This window comes from Chroicocephalus ridibundus, chromosome 26 (genome assembly GCF_963924245.1).
Source record: "Chroicocephalus ridibundus chromosome 26, bChrRid1.1, whole genome shotgun sequence".
In the NCBI taxonomy this organism is placed as follows: Eukaryota; Metazoa; Chordata; class Aves; order Charadriiformes; family Laridae; genus Chroicocephalus; species Chroicocephalus ridibundus.
The window spans coordinates 1,066,818-1,089,163 of NC_086309.1; positions in this window are offsets into that span (position 1 = coordinate 1,066,818).

Sequence of the window (22,346 nt, forward strand, 5' to 3'; positions counted from 1 at the left end):
TGTGCAGATGCCTCTGCAGAGCCCTCCTTGTGGCCAGGCAGGAAGGCAGATGCCACCCTCTGCGGCCACTGTGCTCTGGAAGAGCCTGGGGGGCAGCCCCTGGTTACCCAAGGCAGGTGGGCACCCTCCCTGCGCTGTGCTGGCTCTGCGGGGCACTGGGGTGGGGACTGTCCCCCCTTCCCCCCAGGGTGAGGAACAGCCCCTCTGAAGCCCACTCTTGGCACGTGCCACACCTGCAAGATATTCTGCAGCACCTTGCTGAATCTGGAGGCAGGACAGCTGAGCACCGACGTCTCCAGTGTGCTGTCTATGGCTTTGGGGATCTGCAAGGAAGACAAAGAGTTGTGGCATTGGCTCCTGCTGTCCCTCTCACCCCCAGGAGACGGATCTGAACTCCCAGAGCCAAGGGAGGACTCCTGCGCTGCCCCGCGGTGCCCTGGAGAGACCCAAGGGCAGAGAATCTGCTGCGTGCAGAGCAGCCCGCGGCACTGGATGTGCCCGGGCCCACAGGAAGGGGACAAAGGGATGAGGGTGGGAAAGTGCCGCAGGTGACGCGCTTCACTCGGAGAGAGCAGCACTGACACACGGACTGATATTAAAGAGGGATTTCACAAAGTCTGACAGTCAGTGCAACAAGTGTTTTAACAAGACTGGATGGCAAGGCACCCTTGGTTATTTACTGCACAGAGGACAGGGTCAGACAGAGCTGTCAGGGAGACCCTGAGAGGTTCCGAAAGGGCCCCCTTTCTTTCTAAACTCCTTCTCAGAGAGGAGTCTGAGTGCAGCGGGATCCCATAGAATCACAGAATCAGAGGGTTGGAAGGGCCCTCTGGAGATGATCCAGTCCAACCCCCTGCCAGAGCAGGGTCACCCAGAGCAGGTGGCACGGGAACGCGCCCAGGCGGGTTGGGAATGTCTCCAGAGGCGGAGACTCCACCACCTCTCTGGGCAACCTGGGCCAGGGGCTCACCACCCTCACAGCAAAGAATTGCTTCCAGATCTCTCGCCCAAATCTCCCCTCTTTCAGTTCGAAGCCAGTCCCCCTCGTACCATGGCTCCCCTGCCTGCTCCAGAGTCCCTCCCCATCTCTCCTGGAGCACCTCTAGGGACTGGAAGGGGCTCTGAGGTCTCCCGGGAGCCTTTTCTTCTCCAGGCTGAACCCCCCCAGCTCTCTCAGCCTGTCCTCACAGCAGAGGGGCTCCAGCCCTCGGATCATCTTCGTGGCCTCCTCTCGACCCTCTCCAACAGGTCCACGGCCTTCTCGTGCTGAGGACTCCAAAGCTGGACCCAGCACTGCAGGTTGGGTCTCACCTGAGAGGAGTAGACGGGGAAGTAGTCACGTTTCTGTTGCCTCAGTGTGTCTGTTGCACGGAGGCAGTCCAAGGAACCCCCAGTGAGCCCAAGGAACCCCGGAGCAGCCCTTCTCTGAAAGCCCAAGAGGTGCCATGGAGCCACTGGCCAGTGTGACCACGCTCAGGCACCTTGAGAGCTTTGCTCTGCCCGAGCCGGCTGGCTGTGGGCATCTGGGCAGCCTCCTTGAGGGCACATGGGCAGAACTAGGGGCAGGACGGGAAAGAGGTGGATAAGGACGAGTTGTCTTGGAAATTCCAGATGGGGGGTGGCTGTCTTTTTGTCATCGGAGCCCCTAAAGACCTGATCATTTTCCCTTGCAGTCCCCTCAAGCCAGACCCCTCCTCATACGCACTAGTCCCCTCTGAACCCCTCTGTGGTCCTGGGCTTGCCTCAGCCTGACCCAGTAGCCCCCACGGAACCTCTCAGCACCCCAGTGTGCCTTTTGATCTCAGTGTGCCTTTTGATCTTCTCTCGAGGCCTCAGTTTGCCCCAGGTCCCTGCAGCACCCCTCTTTAGCCCCCGGCCCCTTCCCTCTGAGCCTCAGGAGCCCTCCCTTGATCTGGGGCCAGCAGAGGGCTCTCGAGCACAGTCCCACAGCAGGACTCCTCCATTTGCCCTGTAGCTCTCTTAGCAGCACTCTAGTCCACTCAGGAGCCCTCCCGAGGCCTCCATTGCAGCCTGCACCCCTCTGTGGGACCTCAACCTGCCCCCGGGGGATGCTGTGTGCTATGAGAAGCCCCGGGCCAGTGTGAGCGGGCTTTGCTCCATCTCTGTGGTGGCCTCTGAGGGAGGATGGCACCCAGCAGGGTGCAACTCTAAGGGCCACAGGCCTCAGCGTGCCAGGAGCTGTTGTCTTCCAGCACGGCACTTCTGGGAGGCCCTGTTGGCCTGTGGGGCATGGCGGTAGCAGTCGTCTTCTGGTACAGCCCTGCTGTGTTGGTGCCCAGGAGGTGCCAGGAGCTGTAGCACGGAATCATGGAATGGTTTAGGTTGGAAGGACCTTAAAGATCACCCAGTGCCACCCCCTGCCCTGGGCAGGGACACCTCCCACCAGACCAGGTTGCCCCAAGCCCCCTCCAACCTGGCCTTGAACCCCTCCAGGGATGGGGCAGCTACAGCTTCTCTGGGCAACCTGGGCCAGGGGCTCAGCGCCCTCACAGGAAGGCATTTCCTCCTGATCTCTCGCCCAAATCTCCCCTCTATCAGTTCGAAGCCATTCCCCCTCGTCCATGGCTCCCCTCCCTGCTCCAGAGTCCCTCCCCATCTCTCCTGGAGCCCCTTTAGGGACTGGAAGGGGCTCCGAGGTCTCCCGGGAGCCTTCTCTTCTCCAGGCTGAACCCCCCCAGCTCTCTCAGCCTGTCCTCACAGCAGAGGGGCTCCAGCCCTCCCAGCATCTCCGGGGCCTCCTCTGGCCCCGCTCCTCTGAGGGGAACGGAGGGTCCCGTATGCAGGCCGGACCCTTCCCACAGGGAGGTCTGCTGCCTCCCTGGGGCCCGTCTTAAGGATATAGCCAGGAAGCTTCCTGGCCTGATACGGCCCTCCGATTATTACCCTCTTTTGATCTTCCAGGCAGACAGTGAGGAGCTGGAGAGCAGAAGTCTGAGGGCAATGGAGAAAGATTGCAGGGCCTTGGGGCGGCTTGTCAAGGCTTCGGGAGCACAAACTGTGTTCTCCTCTGCCCTTCCAGTTGTGGGGACTGGCAAATGGGTAAACAAGAAAATCGGACAGATCAACACCCGGCTCCAGAACTGGTGCTACGAGCAGGGCTTTGGGTTCTGTGATCGTAGTTTGATCTGCAGGACGCCGGGCCTGCTCGCTAAGAATGGGAAAAGCCGATCCCGAAAGGGGAAAAGGGGACTAGGCCAAGAGTTAGCAAGGCTCATGGACAGGGCTTTAAACTCGAATGGAAGGGGGAAGGGGATAAAACCAGGCCCACTAGTAACGAGCCTAGGGATAAAGGGCCAAGGAGGGGGGTAGCTCAGCTCAAGCGCATCTACACGAACGCACGGAGCATGGGCAACCGACGGGATGAGCTGGAAGCCATTGTGCAGCACGACAGCTATGAGGTAGTGGCCATCAGGGAGACCTGGTGGGATGACTGTCACGACTGGAAAGCCCTGATGAACGGCCTTAAGCTCTTCAGAAGGGACAGGCAAGGAAGGAGAGGCGGGGGTGTGGCTCTGTACACCAGGGAATGTTTTGATGGTATAGAGCTAGATTGCAGTGATGATAAAGTCGAGTGTTTATGGTTAAGGACGAAGGGGAAGGCGAATAAGGGAGATCTTGTGCCGGGAGTGTGCTATAGACCACTGGCGGGAGAGCTCACCAAGCCTCTCTCCATCAGTTAGCAACAGTCTCGGTCAAGAGGGGAGGTAGCAGATGACTGGAGGGTGGCTAATGTGACGCCCATCTACAAGAAGGGTGGGAAGGAGGATCCGGGAAAGTACAGGCCTGTCAGCCTGACCTCGGTACCAGGAAAGATCATGGAGAGGATCATCTTGAGTGAGCTCTCATGGCAAGCGCAGGGCAGCCAAGGGACCGGGGCCAGCCAGCAGGGGTTTAGGAAAGGGAGGTCCTGCTTAACCAACCTGATCTCTTTCTATGACCACGTCACCCGCCTTCTGGACGCGGGAAGGCTGTGGACGTTGTCTGTCTGGACTTTGGTAAGGCCTTTGACACCGTCCCCCACAGCATTCTCCTGGAGAAGCTGGCGAATCCTGGCATAGACAAGTGTACTCTTCGCTGGGTTAAAAACTGGCTGGATGGCCGTGCCCAGAGAGTTGGGATTAATGGGGTGAAATCCTCTTGGCGGCCCGTCACCAGTGGTGCCCCTCAGGGCTCAGTTTTGGGGCCAGTTTTGTTTAGTATCTTTATCAATGGCGTGAATGAGGGGATTGAGTGCACCCTCAGTAAGTTTGCAGACGACACCAAGCTCGGTGGGAGTGTTGATCTGCTTGAGGGCAGGAAGGCTCTGCAGAGGGACCTGGACAGGCTGGATCGACGGGCCAAGGCCAACTGTATGAGGTTTAATAAGGCCAAGGGCCGGGTCCTGCATTTCGGTCACAACGACCCCAAGCAACGCTACAGGCTTGCGGCTTATCCTTTGGTGTGTGCTTGGTTGGACTCGATGATCTCAAAGGTCCTTTCCAACCATGAAGATTCTATGATTCTATGATTCTAAGCGGCGACTCCCTGCCCCCACCCCCAGCAGCTCAGGGTGGGCATGGCTCCCCTGGCATGGAATACCAGGGAGAATTAACCCTATCCCCGCCGGAACCAGGACAGCCGACTACGCCAAATGTGTGAGCCGATGCAGGCAGGACCGACCACAAAACCACGGAAGAAAGGCAAAGAAGAAATTTAATCTTGATGCCTCGAGGGTCTGGGAATCTCCAAAGCAGCCCCTGGGCAGAGGCACGCAAGCAGGGGCCGCAGGTACCGCGGAGCAAGAGAGTCCTTATGAGCGAGAAATCCTTGTGAGCGAGAGAGCGAGAGCGCCCGGACTCCTTGTTCTTGCTGGTAGTTGAAGGGTTCCAGCAGGCCTAGTTTCCCCCCTGCGCTTGCATCTTCTTCAACAACCGGGCAGGATTCTCAAGCGGCTGTGCGTTTTCCAGCACCCCAGCTGCAAGTCACTGGAGCGTATTTACACTCCTCCTCGCCGCTCTGCCGTTACTTTGCCACAAACTCAAAAGAAGGGGCCTTGTCTCCACCGGCAGGATCCCAGGAGGGAGAAAAAGACCCCAGCCCGGCATCAGTTGTCCCAGCCCAGCGCCTGTTGCCCCAGCCCATCAGGTTACCCCGCCCTGTGATGTCACAAAGGGGGGTCTCTGACTGCCCTGTGATGTCACAAAGCGGGGCGTGGCTCCCTGCCCTCCTATAAAAGGGGGTGCGGGCACCACAGGAGCAGGCAGCAGGCACTGGGCACTGCAGTCTGGCATCGTGTGGGCAGACTGCAGCCTCGGCCACTGCCACCCCAGCCATCTTGGCGTTCCCATCACTGGGTACCCAGGAGGATCCTGGGGATCTGTGCTGGTGACTCAGAGCAGCGCAGGCGGTCACACCGGAGCCGGTGCCATGGGTCGCTCCAGTGGCTCCCATGTGGCTCAGCTGGCCCCACTGCTGCTTCTCGTGATGGTGCTGAGCGTGTTCTGTGGTCTGCTGAAGACCAGGCGTCTACGGGTAGGTGACTGCTGCACCGCACCGCACTGCCCTGCGGCGCGTGGTGGCGTGGGATGGCCTTGGGGGCTGTGGTGTGGGGCTGGAGCTGCTCCCGTCTCACCAAGCTGCTTTGGGTCCTGCAGAGGTGGTGGAAGAAAACTACGAGACGGAAGAAGGCGTCGAGTGGCCGGCTGAAGGAGCAGAGAGGTGAGTGGCCCCGGCATGGAGCACCCAGCCAACGGCCAACACCCCACAGCAGCCCTGAGCCGGGGCTGTGCCGGGGGCTGCCGGCCGCTCACTCCGTCTCCTCCCTCCGCAGTTTCTCAGCCAGCAGACCAAGGAGAAAAGCAGCCCAGGCGGACACAGAAGAAGAGGTGAGTGTGGGGGAGACCCCCAGATCCTGCCCCACACCCTCACCCCGTGCCCTGCCTGCACTGCGCAGCCCTGCCCACTGGCCCAGGAGGGGGTGCTGCCCGCGGGTGCCGCCGGAGGGGCTGGGGTGCAGCGGGGTCTCTACTCTCTCCTCCTCTGCAGGGCGAATACGGAGGCGTCACAGACCAAGCGCCTGTTGCCACGGATTCCACTGCCCTCCCAGCCAACCATTTACTACAGAGGCAAAGATGGGCTGCTGCACCCCATGCCTCTGCCGGCCACCCATGGCCCCGGGACCCCCTCCACCAACCAGGGCAACAAGGTGGGGGAGAAAGGGCCGGCCCTCAGCCAGGACCAGTCACCAGAGCTGCCGGCACGGCCCAACCGAGTGCAGGTCCGCGTGGATGTGCACCCGCCCCCCCGTGATGCACCACCCATGGCCATGGACAAGAGGGTGCGCTTCCAGGAGGACCCTGCCTGCTCCGACCAGGACACCCAGGTAAAGACGGAGCAGCGCTGCCGGATGTGGCGGCTCTCCTGGGCCAGTGGTGGGGGGCAGCAGGAGGTGTCGGGGGGCAGCGGGGGGTGTTGGGGGCCTGCGGTGGGACCTTCACCGGGACCCCTCCCACCCCCTGCCAGCATGGAGAAGCAGGAGCAGCCGGGGCCACTGGGATGCCAGGGTGGCCCCAGCGCCTTGCAGCAGAGTTGCCGGGGGGACACATGGAATCACGGAAACATAGAATGTGTGGGCTTGAGAAGGGACCTTGAAAGGTCGTCTGGTCCAAGCCCCACCATGGAGAAGGCTGTGGGTGGGGGCAAGGCCAAGGACTCGGAAACGGGGCCAGACGGGAGCATTGGGGATTATGTCTGGTTGGACTCGATCTCAAAGGTCTTTTCCAACCCTGAAGATTCTATGATTCCATGATTCCTGCTGCCACGGGCAGGAGCTCCCTGGCAGAGCCCAGAGCCCGCATGTGGCCGGGCAACCTCGGGGCCGTGCAGGGCAGGACGGTGCCTGCGGCAGGGCTGCTGCCAGCTGCGGCACATGGGGGGCTGCGGTGTGGGGCAGGGAGCGGCTCCCGTCTCACACCGCTCCTCTGGGTACTTGCAGAGCTGCTGTAAGGAGTCGGAGCTTGAGACAAGCGCGGAGAGAGCCCAGCTGGAGGAGCGGAGAGGTGAGTGGCCCCGGCACCGACAACCCGGCAAACGGCCGACAACCCACGGCAGCCCTGAGCCGGGGCTGTGCCGGGGGCTGCTGGCTGCTCACTCTGTCTCCTCCCTCCACAGACTCTCCGCCAGCAGGTGATGGAGCAGAGCCCAGGCTGACACTGGAGGAGCGGTGAGTGTGGGGAAGACCCCCAGATCCTGCCCCACACCCTCACCCCGTGCCCTGCCTGCACTGCGCAGCCCTGCCCACTGGCCCAGGAGGGGGTGCTGCCCGCGGGTGCTGCCGGAGGGTCCGGGGTGCAGCGGGGTCTCTTCTCTCTCCTCCTCTGCAGGGCGAATACGGAGGCGTCACAGACCAAGCGCCTGTTGCCGCGGATTCCACTGCCCTCCCAGCCAACAATTTACTTCAGAGGCAGAGATGGGTTGCTGTACTCCATGCCTCTGCCGGCCACCCATGGCCCCGGGACCCCCTCCACCAACCAGGGCAACAAGGTGGAGGAGAAAGGGCCGGCCCTCAGCCCGGACCAGTCACCAGAGCTGCCGGCGCGGCCCAACCGAGTGCAGGTCCGCGTGGATGTGCACCCGCCCCCCCGTGATGCACCACCCATGGCCACGGACAAGAGGGTACGCTTCCAGGAGGACCCTGCCTGCTCCGACCAGGACACCCAGGTAAAGACGGAGCAGCGCTGCCGGATGTGGCGGCTCTCTGGGCCCAGTGGTGGGGGGCAGCGGGAGGTGTCAGGGGGCAGCAGGGGGTGTTGGGGGCCTGCGGTGGGACCTTCACCGGGACCCCTCCCACCCCCTGCCAGCATGGAGAAGCAGGAGCAGCCGGGGCCGCTGGGATGGCAGGGTGGCCCCAGCGCCTTGCAGCAGAGTTGCCAGGGGGACACATGGAATCACAGAAACATAGACTGTGTGGGCTTGAGAAGGGACCTTGAAAGGTCATCTGGTCCACCATGGAGAAGGCTGTGGGTGGGGGCAAGGCCAAGGACTCGGAAACGGGGCCAGACGGGAGCATTGGGGATTATTTCTGGTTGGACTCGCTGATCTCAAAGGTCTTTTCCAACCCTGAAGATTCTATGATTCCATGATTCCTGCTGCCACGGGCAGGAGCTCCCTGGCAGAGCCCAGAGCCTGCATGTGGCCGGGCAACGTCGGGGCCGTGCAGGGCGGGACGGTGCCTGCGGCAGGGCTGCTGCCAGCTGCGGCACATGGGGGGTGTGGTGTGGGGCAGGGAGCTGCTCCCGTCTCACACCGCTCCTGTGGGTACTTGCAGAGCTGCTGTAAGGAGTCGGAGCTTGAGACAAGCGCAGAGAGAGCCCGGCTGGAGGAGCGGAGAGGTGAGTGGCCCCAGCACCGAGCGCCCAGCAAACGGCCAACACCCCACGGCAGCCCTGAGCCGGGGCTGTGCCGGGGGCTGCCGGCTGCTCACTCCGTCTCCTCCCTCCACAGACTCTGCACCAGCAGATGAAGGAGCAGAGCCCAGGCTGACACTGGAGGAGCGGTGAGTGTGGGGGAGACCCCCAGATCCTGCCCCACACCCTCACCCCGTGCCCTGCCTGCGCTGGGCATCCCTGCCCGCTGGCCCAGGAGGGGGTGCAGCCCGCGGGTCCCCTTCTCTCCTCCTCTGCAGGGTGAAGCCCGAGACGACGAAGAGCAAACTTATGCTCCCGCGGGGCTCCATTCCCTCCCTCCACACCCTCTATAGTGTGGGAAGTGACGGATCCCTGTACCCCCGGACGCTGCCTGGCCCCCAGGGCACCCCAGAGGAGCTGCTGGCAGGGACCAAGGAAGAGTGCGTCCCTGCGCACGGGAGGGACGGGGAAGAGCAGCCCCGAGACACGCAGCTGCCTCCCAGCAGCCTCCCAGACAGGCAGACTTTCAAGGCCTGGAAGAAAAAAACATTCTGGCGCTCCAAAGGCACGGAGAGGGAGCGCGGGCAGGCATCCCCGGGGCTGTGCCCGGCAGGACGGTGCCTGCAGCGGGGCTGTGCCCGGCTGTGGGGCTGCTTGAAGGGCTGGTGGAAGCGCCGCTGCCGGCTCCCCTGCTTCAGCCAGGCCTGCAAGCGGTGGCAGCGCTGGGCCCAGAAGAGAAAGCGTTCCCCGGAGGGCGTGGGGCCGGGACCCGCCCCGGCCTTCCCCCCGTCTGAAATGTGGCCGAAATAAACCTTTTTCTCTACCCCTGGTGCTGTGGTTCATCCTCCCACCCTGCAGCTGGGGCAGCGACCCCCTCAGCGCCCGACCCAGTGGGGCGCGCTGGCACCCACCAAAGTGGGGGGTGGGGGTGGGTTGTACCCCAGTGGGTGTGCTGGGGCCTGGGGAGCTGGGTGGGCTGGAGAACGGGGCCAGCAGGAACCTCCTGAAGGTCAGCAAGGGCCAAGTCCTGCCCCTGGGGAGGAACAAGGCCCGGCACCAGCCCAGAGAAGGTGCTGCTGGGCACCGTCATGAGCAATCCACTGCAGAACGGCCTTCAACACGGCCTCGTCTTCTTTCACCTGGAGCTCAGCCTTTTCCAGGCCATTAAGGCTTCCTCTGATCTCAAGCAAAGCCTGAACACCCCCAGCCCCCTCAGCCGCTCCTCACCGCACTCGTGCTCCAGACCCCTCACCAGCTCCGTTGCCCTTCTCTGGACTCGCTCCAGCCCCTCCCTGTCTTTTTTGTGGTGAGGGGCCCAGAACTGGACACAGCCCTCGAGGTGGGGCCTCACCGCTGCCCAGTACAGGTCACCATCACTGCCCCAGTCCCGCTGGCCACACCATTGCTGATACAGGCCACGACGCTATTCGCCTTTTTGGCCACATGGGCACGCTGCTGGCTCATATTCAGCAGCTTTTTCACCAGGCAGCTCTCCAGCCACTCTTCCCCCCCAGCCTGTCGCGTTCATGGCGCTGTTGTGACCCCAGCGCTTGGCCTTGTTGAACCTCACACCATTGGCCCATCGATCCAGCCTGTGCAGATGCCTCTGCAGAGCCCTCCTTGTGGCCAGGCAGGAAGGCAGATGCCACCCTCTGCGGCCACTGTGCTCTGGAAGAGCCTGGGGGGCAGCCCCTGGTTACCCAAGGCAGGTGGGCACCCTCCCTGCGCTGTGCTGGCTCTGCGGGGCACTGGGGTGGGGACTGTCCCCCCTTCCCCCCAGGGTGAGGAACAGCCCCTCTGAAGCCCACTCTTGGCACGTGCCACACCTGCAAGATATTCTGCAGCACCTTGCTGAATCTGGAGGCAGGACAGCTGAGCACCAACGTCTCCAGCGTGCTGTCTATGGCTTTGGGGATCTGCAAGGAAGAGAAAGACTTGTGGCATTGGCTCCTGCTGTCCCTCTCACCCCCAGGAGACGGATCTGAACTCCCAGAGCCAAGGGAGGACTCCTGCGCTGCCCCGCGGTGCCCTGGAGAGACCCAAGGGCAGAGAATCTGCTGCGTGCAGAGCAGCCCGCGGCACTGGATGTGCCCGGGCCCACAGGAAGGGGACAAAGGGATGAGGGTGGGAAAGTGCCGCAGGTGACGCGCTTCACTCGGAGAGAGCAGCACTGACACACGGACTGATATTAAAGAGGGATTTCACAAAGTCTGACAGTCAGTGCAACAAGTGTTTTAACAAGACTGGATGGCAAGGCACCCTTGGTTATTTACTGCACAGAGGACAGGGTCAGACAGAGCTGTCAGGGAGACCCTGAGAGGTTCCGAAAGGGCCCCCTTTCTTTCTAAACTCCTTCTCAGAGAGGAGTCTGAGTGCAGCTGGATCCCATAGAATCACAGAATCAGAGGGTTGGAAGGGCCCTCTGGAGATGATCCAGTCCAACCCCCTGCCAGAGCAGGGTCACCCAGAGCAGGTGGCACGGGAACGCGCCCAGGCGGGTTGGGAATGTCTCCAGAGGCGGAGACTCCACCACCTCTCTGGGCAACCTGGGCCAGGGGCTCACCACCCTCACAGCAAAGAATTGCTTCCAGATCTCTCGCCCAAATCTCCCCTCTTTCAGTTCGAAGCCAGTCCCCCTCGTACCATGGCTCCCCTGCCTGCTCCAGAGTCCCTCCCCATCTCTCCTGGAGCCCCTTTAGGGACTGGAAGGGGCTCCGAGGTCTCCCCGGAGCCTTCTCTTCTCCTGGCTGAACCCCCCCAGCTCTCTCAGCCTGTCCTCACAGCAGAGGGGCTCCAGCCCTCGGATCATCTTCGTGGCCTCCTCTCGACCCTCTCCAACAGGTCCACGGCCTTCTCGTGCTGAGGACTCCAAAGCTGGACCCAGCACTGCAGGTTGGGTCTCACCTGAGAGGAGTAGACGGGGAAGTAGTCACGTTTCTGTTGCCTCAGTGTGTCTGTTGCACGGAGGCAGTCCAAGGAACCCCCAGTGAGCCCAAGGAACCCCGGAGCAGCCCTTCTCTGAAAGCCCAAGAGGTGCCATGGAGCCACTGGCCAGTGTGACCACGCTCGGGCACCTTGAGAGCTTTGCTCTGCCCGAGCCGGCTGGGTGTGGGCATCTGGGCAGCCTCCTTGAGGGCACATGGGCAGAACTAGGGGCAGGACGGGAAAGAGGTGGATAAGGACGAGTTGTCTTGGAAATTCCAGATGGGGGGTGGCTGTCTTTTTGTCATCGGAGCCCCTAAAGACCTGATCATTTTCCCTTGCAGTCCCCTCAAGCCAGACCCCTCCTCATACGCACTAGTCCCCTCTGAACCCCTCTGTGGTCCTGGGCTTGCCTCAGCCTGACCCAGTAGCCCCCACGGAACCTCTCAGCACCCCAGTGTGCCTTTTGATCTTCTCTCGAGGCCTCAGTTTGCCCCAGGTCCCTGCAGCACCCCTCTTTAGCCCCCGGCCCCTTCCCTCTGAGCCTCAGGAGCCCTCCCTTGATCTGGGGCCAGCAGAGGGCTCTCGAGCACAGTCCCACCGCAGGACTCCTCCATTTGCCCTGTAGCTCTCTTAGCAGCACTCTAGTCCACTCAGGAGCCCTCCCGAGGCCTCCATTGCAGCCTGCACCCCTCTGTGGGACCTCAACCTGCCCCCGGGGGATGCTGTGTGCTATGAGGAGCCCCGGGCCAGTGTGACCATGCTTTGCTCCATCTCTGTGGTGGCCTCTGAGGGAGGATGGCACCCAGCAGGGTGCAACTCTAAGGGCCACAGGCCTCAGCGTGCCAGGAGCTGTTGTCTTCCAGCACGGCACTTCTGGGAGGCCCTGTTGGCCTGTGGGGCATGGCGGTAGCAGTCGTCTTCTGGTACAGCCCTGCTGTGTTGGTGCCCAGGAGGTGCCAGGAGCTGTAGCACGGAATCATGGAATGGTTTAGGTTGGAAGGACCTTAAAGATCACCCAGTGCCACCCCCTGCCCTGGGCAGGGACACCTCCCACCAGACCAGGTTGCCCCAAGCCCCCTCCAACCTGGCCTTGAACCCCTCCAGGGATGGGGCAGCCACAGCTTCTCTGGGCAACCTGGGCCAGGGGCTCAGCGCCCTCACAGGAAGGCATTTCCTCCTGATCTCTCGCCCAAATCTCCCCTCTATCAGTTCGAAGCCATTCCCCCTCGTACCATGGCTCCCCTCCCTGCTCCAGAGTCCCTCCCCATCTCTCCTGGAGCCCCTTTAGGGACTGGAAGGGGCTCCGAGGTCTCCCCGGAGCCTTCTCTTCTCCAGGCTGAACCCCCCCAGCTCTCTCAGCCTGTCCTCACAGCAGAGGGGCTCCAGCCCTCCCAGCATCTCCGGGGCCTCCTCTGGCCCCGCTCCTCTGAGGGGAACGGAGGGTCCCGTATGCAGGCCGGACCCTTCCCACAGGGAGGTCTGCTGCCTCCCTGGGGCCCGTCTTAAGGATATAGCCAGGAAGCTTCCTGGCCTGATACGGCCCTCCGATTATTACCCTCTTTTGATCTTCCAGGCAGACAGTGAGGAGCTGGAGAGCAGAAGTCTGAGGGCAATGGAGAAAGATTGCAGGGCCTTGGGGCGGCTTGTCAAGGCTTCGGGAGCACAAACTGTGTTCTCCTCTGCCCTTCCAGTTGTGGGGACTGGCAAATGGGTAAACAAGAAAATCGGACAGATCAACACCCGGCTCCAGAACTGGTGCTACGAGCAGGGCTTTGGGTTCTGTGATCGTAGTTTGATCTGCAGGACGCCGGGCCTGCTCGCTAAGAATGGGAAAAGCCGATCCCGAAAGGGGAAAAGGGGACTAGGCCAAGAGTTAGCAAGGCTCATGGACAGGGCTTTAAACTCGAATGGAAGGGGGAAGGGGATAAAACCAGGCCCACTAGTAACGAGCCTAGGGATAAAGGGCCAAGGAGGGGGGTAGCTCAGCTCAAGCGCATCTACACGAACGCACGGAGCATGGGCAACCGACGGGATGAGCTGGAAGCCATTGTGCAGCACGACAGCTATGAGGTAGTGGCCATCAGGGAGACCTGCTGGGATGACTGTCACAACTGGAAAGCCCTGATGAACGGCCTTAAGCTCTTCAGAAGGGACAGGCAAGGAAGGAGAGGCGGGGGTGTGGCTCTGTACACCAGGGAATGTTTTGATGGTATAGAGCTAGATTGCAGTGATGATAAAGTCGAGTGTTTATGGTTAAGGACGAAGGGGAAGGCGAATAAGGGAGATCTTGTGCCGGGAGTGTGCTATAGACCACTGGCGGGAGAGCTCACCAAGCCTCTCTCCATCAGTTAGCAACAGTCTCGGTCAAGAGGGGAGGTAGCAGATGACTGGAGGGTGGCTAATGTGACGCCCATCTACAAGAAGGGTGGGAAGGAGGATCCGGGAAAGTACAGGCCTGTCAGCCTGACCTCGGTACCAGGAAAGATCATGGAGAGGATCATCTTGAGTGAGCTCTCACGGCAAGCGCAGGGCAGCCAAGGGACCGGGGCCAGCCAGCAGGGGTTTAGGAAAGGGAGGTCCTGCTTAACCAACCTGATCTCTTTCTATGACCACGTCACCCGCCTTCTGGACGCGGGAAGGCTGTGGACGTCGTCTGTCTGGACTTTGGTAAGGCCTTTGACACCGGCCCCCACAGCATTCTCCTGGAGAAGCTGGCGAATCCTGGCATAGACAAGTGTACTCTTCGCTGGGTTAAAAACTGGCTGGATGGCCGTGCCCAGAGAGTTGGGATTAATGGGGTGAAATCCTCTTGGCGGCCCGTCACCAGTGGTGCCCCTCAGGGCTCAGTTTTGGGGCCAGTTTTGTTTAGTATCTTTATCAATGGCGTGGATGAGGGGATTGAGTGCACCCTCAGTAAGTCTGCAGACGACACCAAGCTCGGTGGGAGTGTTGATCTGCTTGAGGGCAGGAAGGCTCTGCAGAGGGACCTGGACAGGCTGGATGGACGGGCCAAGGCCAACTGTATGAGGTTTAATAAGGCCAAGGGCCGGGTCCTGCATTTCGGTCACAACGACCCCAAGCAATGCTACAGGCTTGCGGCTTATCCTTTGGTGTGTGCTTGGTTGGACTCGATGATCTCAAAGGTCCTTTCCAACCATGAAGATTCTATGATTCTATGATTCTAAGCGGCGACTCCCTGCCCCCACCCCCAGCAGCTCAGGGTGGGCATGGCTCCCCTGGCATGGAATACCAGGGAGAATTAACCCTATCCCCGCCGGAACCAGGACAGCCGACTACGCCAAATGTGTGAGCCGATGCAGGCAGGACCGACCACAAAACCACGGAAGAAAGGCAAAGAAGAAATTTAATCTTGACGCCTCGAGGGTCCGGGAATCTCCAAAGCAGCCCCCGGGCAGAGGCACACAAGCAGGGGCCGCAGGTACCGCGGAGCGAGAGAGTCCTTATGAGCGAGAAATCCTTGTGAGCGAGAGAGCGAGAGCGCCCGGACTCCTTGTTCTTGCTGGTAGTTGAAGGGTTCCAGCAGGCCTAGTTTCCCCCCTGCGCTTGCATCTTCTTCAACAACCGGGCAGGATTCTCAAGCGGCTGTGCGTTTTCCAGCACCCCAGCTGCAAGTCACTGGAGCGTATTTACACTCCTCCTCGCCGCTCTGCCGTTACTTTGCCACAAACTCAAAAGAAGGGGCCTTGTCTCCACCCGCAGGATCCCAGGAGGGAGAAAAAGACCCCGGCCCGGCATCAGTTGTCCCAGCCCAGCGCCTGTTGCCCCAGCCCATCAGGTTACCCCGCCCTGTGATGTCACAAAGGGGGGTCTCTGACTGCCCTGTGATGTCACAAAGCGGGGCGTGGCTCCCTGCCCTCCTATAAAAGGGGGTGCGGGCACCGCAGGAGCAGGCAGCAGGCACTGGGCACTGCAGTCTGGCATCGTGTGGGCAGACTGCAGCCTCGGCCACTGCCACCCCAGCCATCTTGGCGTTCCCATCACTGGGTACCCAGGAGGATCCTGGGGATCTGTGCTGGTGACTCAGAGCAGCGCAGGCGGTCACACCGGAGCCGGTGCCATGGGTCGCTCCAGTGGCTCCCATGTGGCTCAGCTGGCCCCACTGCTGCTTCTCGTGATGGTGCTGAGCGTGTTCTGTGGTCTGCTGAAGACCAGGCGTCTACGGGTAGGTGACTGCTGCACCGCACCGCACTGCCCTGCGGCGCGTGGTGGCGTGGGATGGCCTTGGGGGCTGTGGTGTGGGGCTGGAGCTGCTCCCGTCTCACCAAGCTGCTTTGGGTCCTGCAGAGGTGGTGGAAGAAAACTACGAGACGGAAGAAGGCGTCGAGTGGACGGCTGAAGGAGCAGAGAGGTGAGTGGCCCCGGCATGGAGCACCCAGCCAACGGCCAACACCCCACAGCAGCCCTGAGCCGGGGCTGTGCCGGGGGCTGCCGGCCGCTCACTCCGTCTCCTCCCTCCGCAGTTTCTCAGCCAGCAGACCAAGGAGAAAAGCAGCCCAGGCGGACACAGAAGAAGAGGTGAGTGTGGGGGAGACCCCCAGATCCTGCCCCACACCCTCACCCCGTGCCCTGCCTGCACTGCGCAGCCCTGCCCACTGGCCCAGGAGGGGGTGCTGCCCGCGGGTGCCGCCGGAGGGGCTGGGGTGCAGCGGGCAGGGCGAATACGGAGGCGTCACAGACCAAGCGCCTGTTGCCACGGATTCCACTGCCCTCCCAGCCAACCATTTACTACAGAGGCAAAGATGGGCTGCTGCACCCCATGCCTCTGCCGGCCACCCATGGCCCCGGGACCCCCTCCACCAACCAGGGCAACAAGGTGGGGGAGAAAGGGCCGGCCCTCAGCCAGGACCAGTCACCAGAGCTGCCGGCACGGCCCAACCGAGTGCAGGTCCGCGTGGATGTGCACCCGCCCCCCCGTGATGCACCACCCATGGCCACGGACAAGAGGGTGCGCTTCCAGGAGGACCCTGCCTGCTCCGACCAGGACACCCAGGTAAAGACGGAGCAGCGCTGCCGGATGTGGCGGCTCTCCTGGGCCAGTGGTGGGGGGCAGCAGGAGGTGTCGGGGGGCAGCGGGGGGTGTTGGGGGCCTGCGGTGGGACCTTCACCGGGACCCCTCCCACCCCCTGCCAGCATGGAGAAGCAGGAGCAGCCGGGGCCACTGGGATGCCAGGGTGGCCCCAGCGCCTTGCAGCAGAGTTGCCGGGGGGACACATGGAATCACGGAAACATAGAATGTGTGGGCTTGAGAAGGGACCTTGAAAGGTCGTCTGGTCCAAGCCCCACCATGGAGAAGGCTGTGGGTGGGGGCAAGGCCAAGGACTCGGAAACGGGGCCAGACGGGAGCATTGGGGATTATGTCTGGTTGGACTCGATCTCAAAGGTCTTTTCCAACCCTGAAGATTCTATGATTCCATGATTCCTGCTGCCACGGGCAGGAGCTCCCTGGCAGAGCCCAGAGCCCGCATGTGGCCGGGCAACCTCGGGGCCGTGCAGGGCAGGACGGTGCCTGCGGCAGGGCTGCTGCCAGCTGCGGCACATGGCGGGCTGCGGTGTGGGGCAGGGAGCGGCTCCCGTCTCACACCGCTCCTCTGGGTACTTGCAGAGCTGCTGTAAGGAGTCGGAGCTTGAGACAAGCGCGGAGAGAGCCCAGCTGGAGGAGCGGAGAGGTGAGTGGCCCCGGCACCGACAACCCGGCAAACGGCCGACAACCCACGGCAGCCCTGAGCCGGGGCTGTGCCGGGGGCTGCTGGCTGCTCACTCCGTCTCCTCCCTCCACAGACTCTCCGCCAGCAGGTGATGGAGCAGAGCCCAGGCTGACACTGGAGGAGCGGTGAGTGTGGGGAAGACCCCCAGATCCTGCCCCACACCCTCACCCCGTGCCCTGCCTGCACTGCGCAGCCCTGCCCACTGGCCCAGGAGGGGGTGCTGCCCGCGGGTGCTGCCGGAGGGTCCGGGGTGCAGCGGGGTCTCTTCTCTCTCCTCCTCTGCAGGGCGAATACGGAGGCGTCACAGACCAAGCGCCTGTTGCCGCGGATTCCACTGCCCTCCCAGCCAACAATTTACTTCAGAGGCAGAGATGGGTTGCTGTACTCCATGCCTCTGCTGGCCACCCATGGCCCCGGGACCCCCTCCACCAACCAGGGCAACAAGGTGGAGGAGAAAGGGCCGGCCCTCAGCCCGGACCAGTCACCAGAGCTGCCGGCGCGGCCCAACCGAGTGCAGGTCCGCGTGGATGTGCACCCGCCCCCCCGTGATGCACCACCCATGGCCACGGACAAGAGGGTACGCTTCCAGGAGGACCCTGCCTGCTCCGACCAGGACACCCAGGTAAAGACGGAGCAGCGCTGCCGGATGTGGCGGCTCTCTGGGCCCAGTGGTGGGGGGCAGCGGGAGGTGTCAGGGGGCAGCAGGGGGTGTTGGGGGCCTGCGGTGGGACCTTCACCGGGACCCCTCCCACCCCCTGCCAGCATGGAGAAGCAGGAGCAGCCGGGGCCGCTGGGATGCCAGGGTGGCCCCAGCGCCTTGCAGCAGAGTTGCCGGGGGGACACATGGAATCACAGAAACATAGACTGTGTGGGCTTGAGAAGGGACCTTGAAAGGTCATCTGGTCCACCATGGAGAAGGCTGTGGGTGGGGGCAAGGCCAAGGACTCGGAAACGGGGCCAGACGGGAGCATTGGGGATTATTTCTGGTTGGACTCGCTGATCTCAAAGGTCTTTTCCAACCCTGAAGATTCTATGATTCCATGATTCCTGCTGCCACGGGCAGGAGCTCCCTGGCAGAGCCCAGAGCCTGCATGTGGCCGGGCAACGTCGGGGCCGTGCAGGGCGGGACGGTGCCTGCGGCAGGGCTGCTGCCAGCTGCGGCACATGGGGGGTGTGGTGTGGGGCAGGGAGCTGCTCCCGTCTCACACCGCTCCTGTGGGTACTTGCAGAGCTGCTGTAAGGAGTCGGAGCTTGAGACAAGCGCGGAGAGAGCCCGGCTGGAGGAGCAGAGAGGTGAGTGGCCCCAGCACCGAGCGCCCGGCAAACGGCCGACACCCCACGGCAGCCCTGAGCTGGGGCTGTGCCAGGGGTTGCCGGCTGCTCACTCCGTCTCCTCCCTCCACAGACTCTGCACCAGCAGATGAAGGAGCAGAGCCCAGGCTGACACTGGAGGAGCGGTGAGTGTGGGGGAGACCCCCAGATCCTGCCCCATACCCTCACCCCGTGCCCTGCCTGCGCTGCGCAGCCCTGCCTGCCGGCCCAGGAGGGGGTGCAGCCCGCGGGTCCCCTTCTCTCCTCCTCTGCAGGGTGAAGCCCGAGACGACAAAGAGCAAACTTATGCTCCCGCGGGGCTCCATTCCCTCCCTCCACACCCTCTATAGTGTGGGAAGTGACGGATCCCTGTACCCCCGGACGCTGCCTGGCCCCCAGGGCACCCCAGAGGAGCTGCTGGCAGGGACCAAGGAAGAGTGGGTCCCTGCGCACGGGAGGGACGGGGAAGAGCAGCCCCGAGACACGCAGCTGCCTCCCAGCAGCCTCCCAGACAGGCAGACTTTCAAGGCCTGGAAGAAAAAAACATTCTGGTGCTCCAAAGGCACGGAGAGGGAGCGCGGGCAGGCGTCCCCGGGGCTGTGCCCGGCAGGACGGTGCCTGCAGCGGGGCTGTGCCCGGCTGTGGGGCTGCTTGAAGGGCTGGTGGAAGCGCCGCTGCCGGCTCTCCTGCTTCAGCCAGGCCTGCAAGCGGTGGCAGCGCTGGGCCCAGAAGAGAAAGCGTTCCTCGGAGGGCGTGGGGCCGGGACCCGCCCCGGCCTTCCCCCCGTCTGAAATGTGGCCGAAATAAACGTTTTTCTCTACCCCTGGTGCTGTGGTTCATCCTCCCACCCTGCAGCTGGGGCAGCGACCCCCTCAGCGCCCGACCCAGTGGGGCGCGCTGGCACCCACCAAAGTGGGGGGTGGGGGTGGGTTGTACCCCAGTGGGTGTGCTGGGGCCTGGGGAGCTGGGTGGGCTGGAGAACGGGGCCAGCAGGAACCTCCTGAAGGTCAGCAAGGGCCAAGTCCTGCCCCTGGGGAGGAACAAGGCCCGGCACCAGCCCAGAGAAGGTGCTGCTGGGCACCGTCATGAGCAATCCACTGCAGAACGGCCTTCAACACGGCCTCGTCTTCTTTCACCTGGAGCTCAGCCTTTTCCAGGCCATTAAGGCTTCCTCTGATCTCAAGCAAAGCCTGAACACCTCCAGCCCCCTCAGCCGCTCCTCACCGCACTCGTGCTCCAGACCCCTCACCAGCTCCGTTGCCCTTCTCTGGACTCGCTCCAGCCCCTCCCTGTCTTTTTTGTGGTGAGGGGCCCAGAACTGGACACAGCCCTCGAGGTGGGGCCTCACCGCTGCCCAGTACAGGTCACCATCACTGCCCCAGTCCCGCTGGCCACACCATTGCTGATACAGGCCAGGACGCTATTCGCCTTTTTGGCCACATGGGCACGCTGCTGGCTCATATTCAGCAGCTTTTTCACCAGGCAGCTCTCCAGCCACTCTTCCCCCCCAGCCTGTCGCGTTCATGGCGCTGTTGTGACCCCAGCGCTTGGCCTTGTTGAACCTCACACCATTGGCCCATCGATCCAGCCTGTGCAGATGCCTCTGCAGAGCCCTCCTTGTGGCCAGGCAGGAAGGCAGATGCCACCCTCTGCGGCCACTGTGCTCTGGAAGAGCCTGGGGGGCAGCCCCTGGTTACCCAAGGCAGGTGGGCACCCTCCCTGCGCTGTGCTGGCTCTGCGGGGCACTGGGGTGGGGACTGTCCCCCCTTCCCCCCAGGGTGAGGAACAGCCCCTCTGAAGCCCACTCTTGGCACGTGCCACACCTGCAAGATATTCTGCAGCACCTTGCTGAATCTGGAGGCAGGACAGCTGAGCACCAACGTCTCCAGCGTGCTGTCTATGGCTTTGGGGATCTGCAAGGAAGACAAAGAGTTGTGCCATTGGCTCCTGCTGTCCCTCTCACCCCCAGGAGACGGATCTGAACTCCCAGAGCCAAGGGAGGACTCCTGCGCTGCCCCGCGGTGCCCTGGAGAGACCCAAGGGCAGAGAATCTGCTGCGTGCAGAGCAGCCCGCGGCACTGGATGTGCCCGGGCCCACAGGAAGGGGACAAAGGGATGAGGGTGGGAAAGTGCCGCAGGTGACGCGCTTCACTCGGAGAGAGCAGCACTGACACACGGACTGATATTAAAGAGGGATTTCACAAAGTCTGACAGTCAGTGCAACAAGTGTTTTAACAAGACTGGATGGCAAGGCACCCTTGGTTATTTACTGCACAGAGGACAGGGTCAGACAGAGCTGTCAGGGAGACCCTGAGAGGTTCCGAAAGGGCCCCCTTTCTTTCTAAACTCCTTCTCAGAGAGGAGTCTGAGTGCAGCTGGATCCCATAGAATCACAGAATCAGAGGGTTGGAAGGGCCCTCTGGAGATGATCCAGTCCAACCCCCTGCCAGAGCAGGGTCACCCAGAGCAGGTGGCACGGGAACGCGCCCAGGCGGGTTGGGAATGTCTCCAGAGGCGGAGACTCCACCACCTCTCTGGGCAACCTGGGCCAGGGGCTCACCACCCTCACAGCAAAGAATTGCTTCCAGATCTCTCGCCCAAATCTCCCCTCTTTCAGTTCGAAGCCAGTCCCCCTCGTACCATGGCTCCCCTGCCTGCTCCAGAGTCCCTCCCCATCTCTCCTGGAGCCCCTTTAGGGACTGGAAGGGGCTCCGAGGTCTCCCCGGAGCCGTCTCTTCTCCTGGCTCAACCCCCCCAGCTCTCTCAGCCTGTCCTCACAGCAGAGGGGCTCCAGCCCTCGGATCATCTTCGTGGCCTCCTCTCGACCCTCTCCAACAGGTCCACGGCCTTCTCGTGCTGAGGACTCCAAAGCTGGACCCAGCACTGCAGGTTGGGTCTCACCTGAGAGGAGTAGACGGGGAAGTAGTCACGTTTCTGTTGCCTCAGTGTGTCTGTTGCACGGAGGCAGTCCAAGGAACCCCCAGTGAGCCCAAGGAACCCCGGAGCAGCCCTTCTCTGAAAGCCCAAGAGGTGCCATGGAGCCACTGGCCAGTGTGACCACGCTCGGGCACCTTGAGAGCTTTGCTCTGCCCGAGCCGGCTGGCTGTGGGCATCTGGGCAGCCTCCTTGAGGGCACATGGGCAGAACTAGGGGCAGGACGGGAAAGAGGTGGATAAGGACGAGTTGTCTTGGAAATTCCAGATGGGGGGTGGCTGTCTTTTTGTCATCGGAGCCCCTAAAGACCTGATCATTTTCCCTTGCAGTCCCCTCAAGCCAGACCCCTCCTCATACGCACTAGTCCCCTCTGAACCCCTCTGTGGTCCTGGGCTTGCCTCAGCCTGACCCAGTAGCCCCCACGGAACCTCTCAGCACCCCAGTGTGCCTTTTGATCTTCTCTCGAGGCCTCAGTTTGCCCCAGGTCCCTGCAGCACCCCTCTTTAGCCCCCGGCCCCTTCCCTCTGAGCCTCAGGAGCCCTCCCTTGATCTGGGGCCAGCAGAGGGCTCTCGAGCACAGTCCCACCGCAGGACTCCTCCATTTGCCCTGTAGCTCTCTTAGCAGCACTCTAGTCCACTCAGGAGCCCTCCCGAGGCCTCCATTGCAGCCTGCACCCCTCTGTGGGACCTCAACCTGCCCCCGGGGGATGCTGTGTGCTATGAGAAGCCCCGGGCCAGTGTGACCATGCTTTGCTCCATCTCTGTGGTGGCCTCTGAGGGAGGATGGCACCCAGCAGGGTGCAACTCTAAGGGCCACAGTCCTCAGCGTGCCAGGAGCTGTTGTCTTCCAGCACGGCACTTCTGGGAGGCCCTGTTGGCCTGTGGGGCATGGCGGTAGCAGTCGTCTTCTGGTACAGCCCTGCTGTGTTGGTGCCCAGGATGTGCCAGGAGCTGTAGCATGGAATCATGGAATGGTTTAGGTTGGAAGGACCTTAAAGATCACCCAGTGCCACCCCCTGCCCTGGGCAGGGACACCTCCCACCAG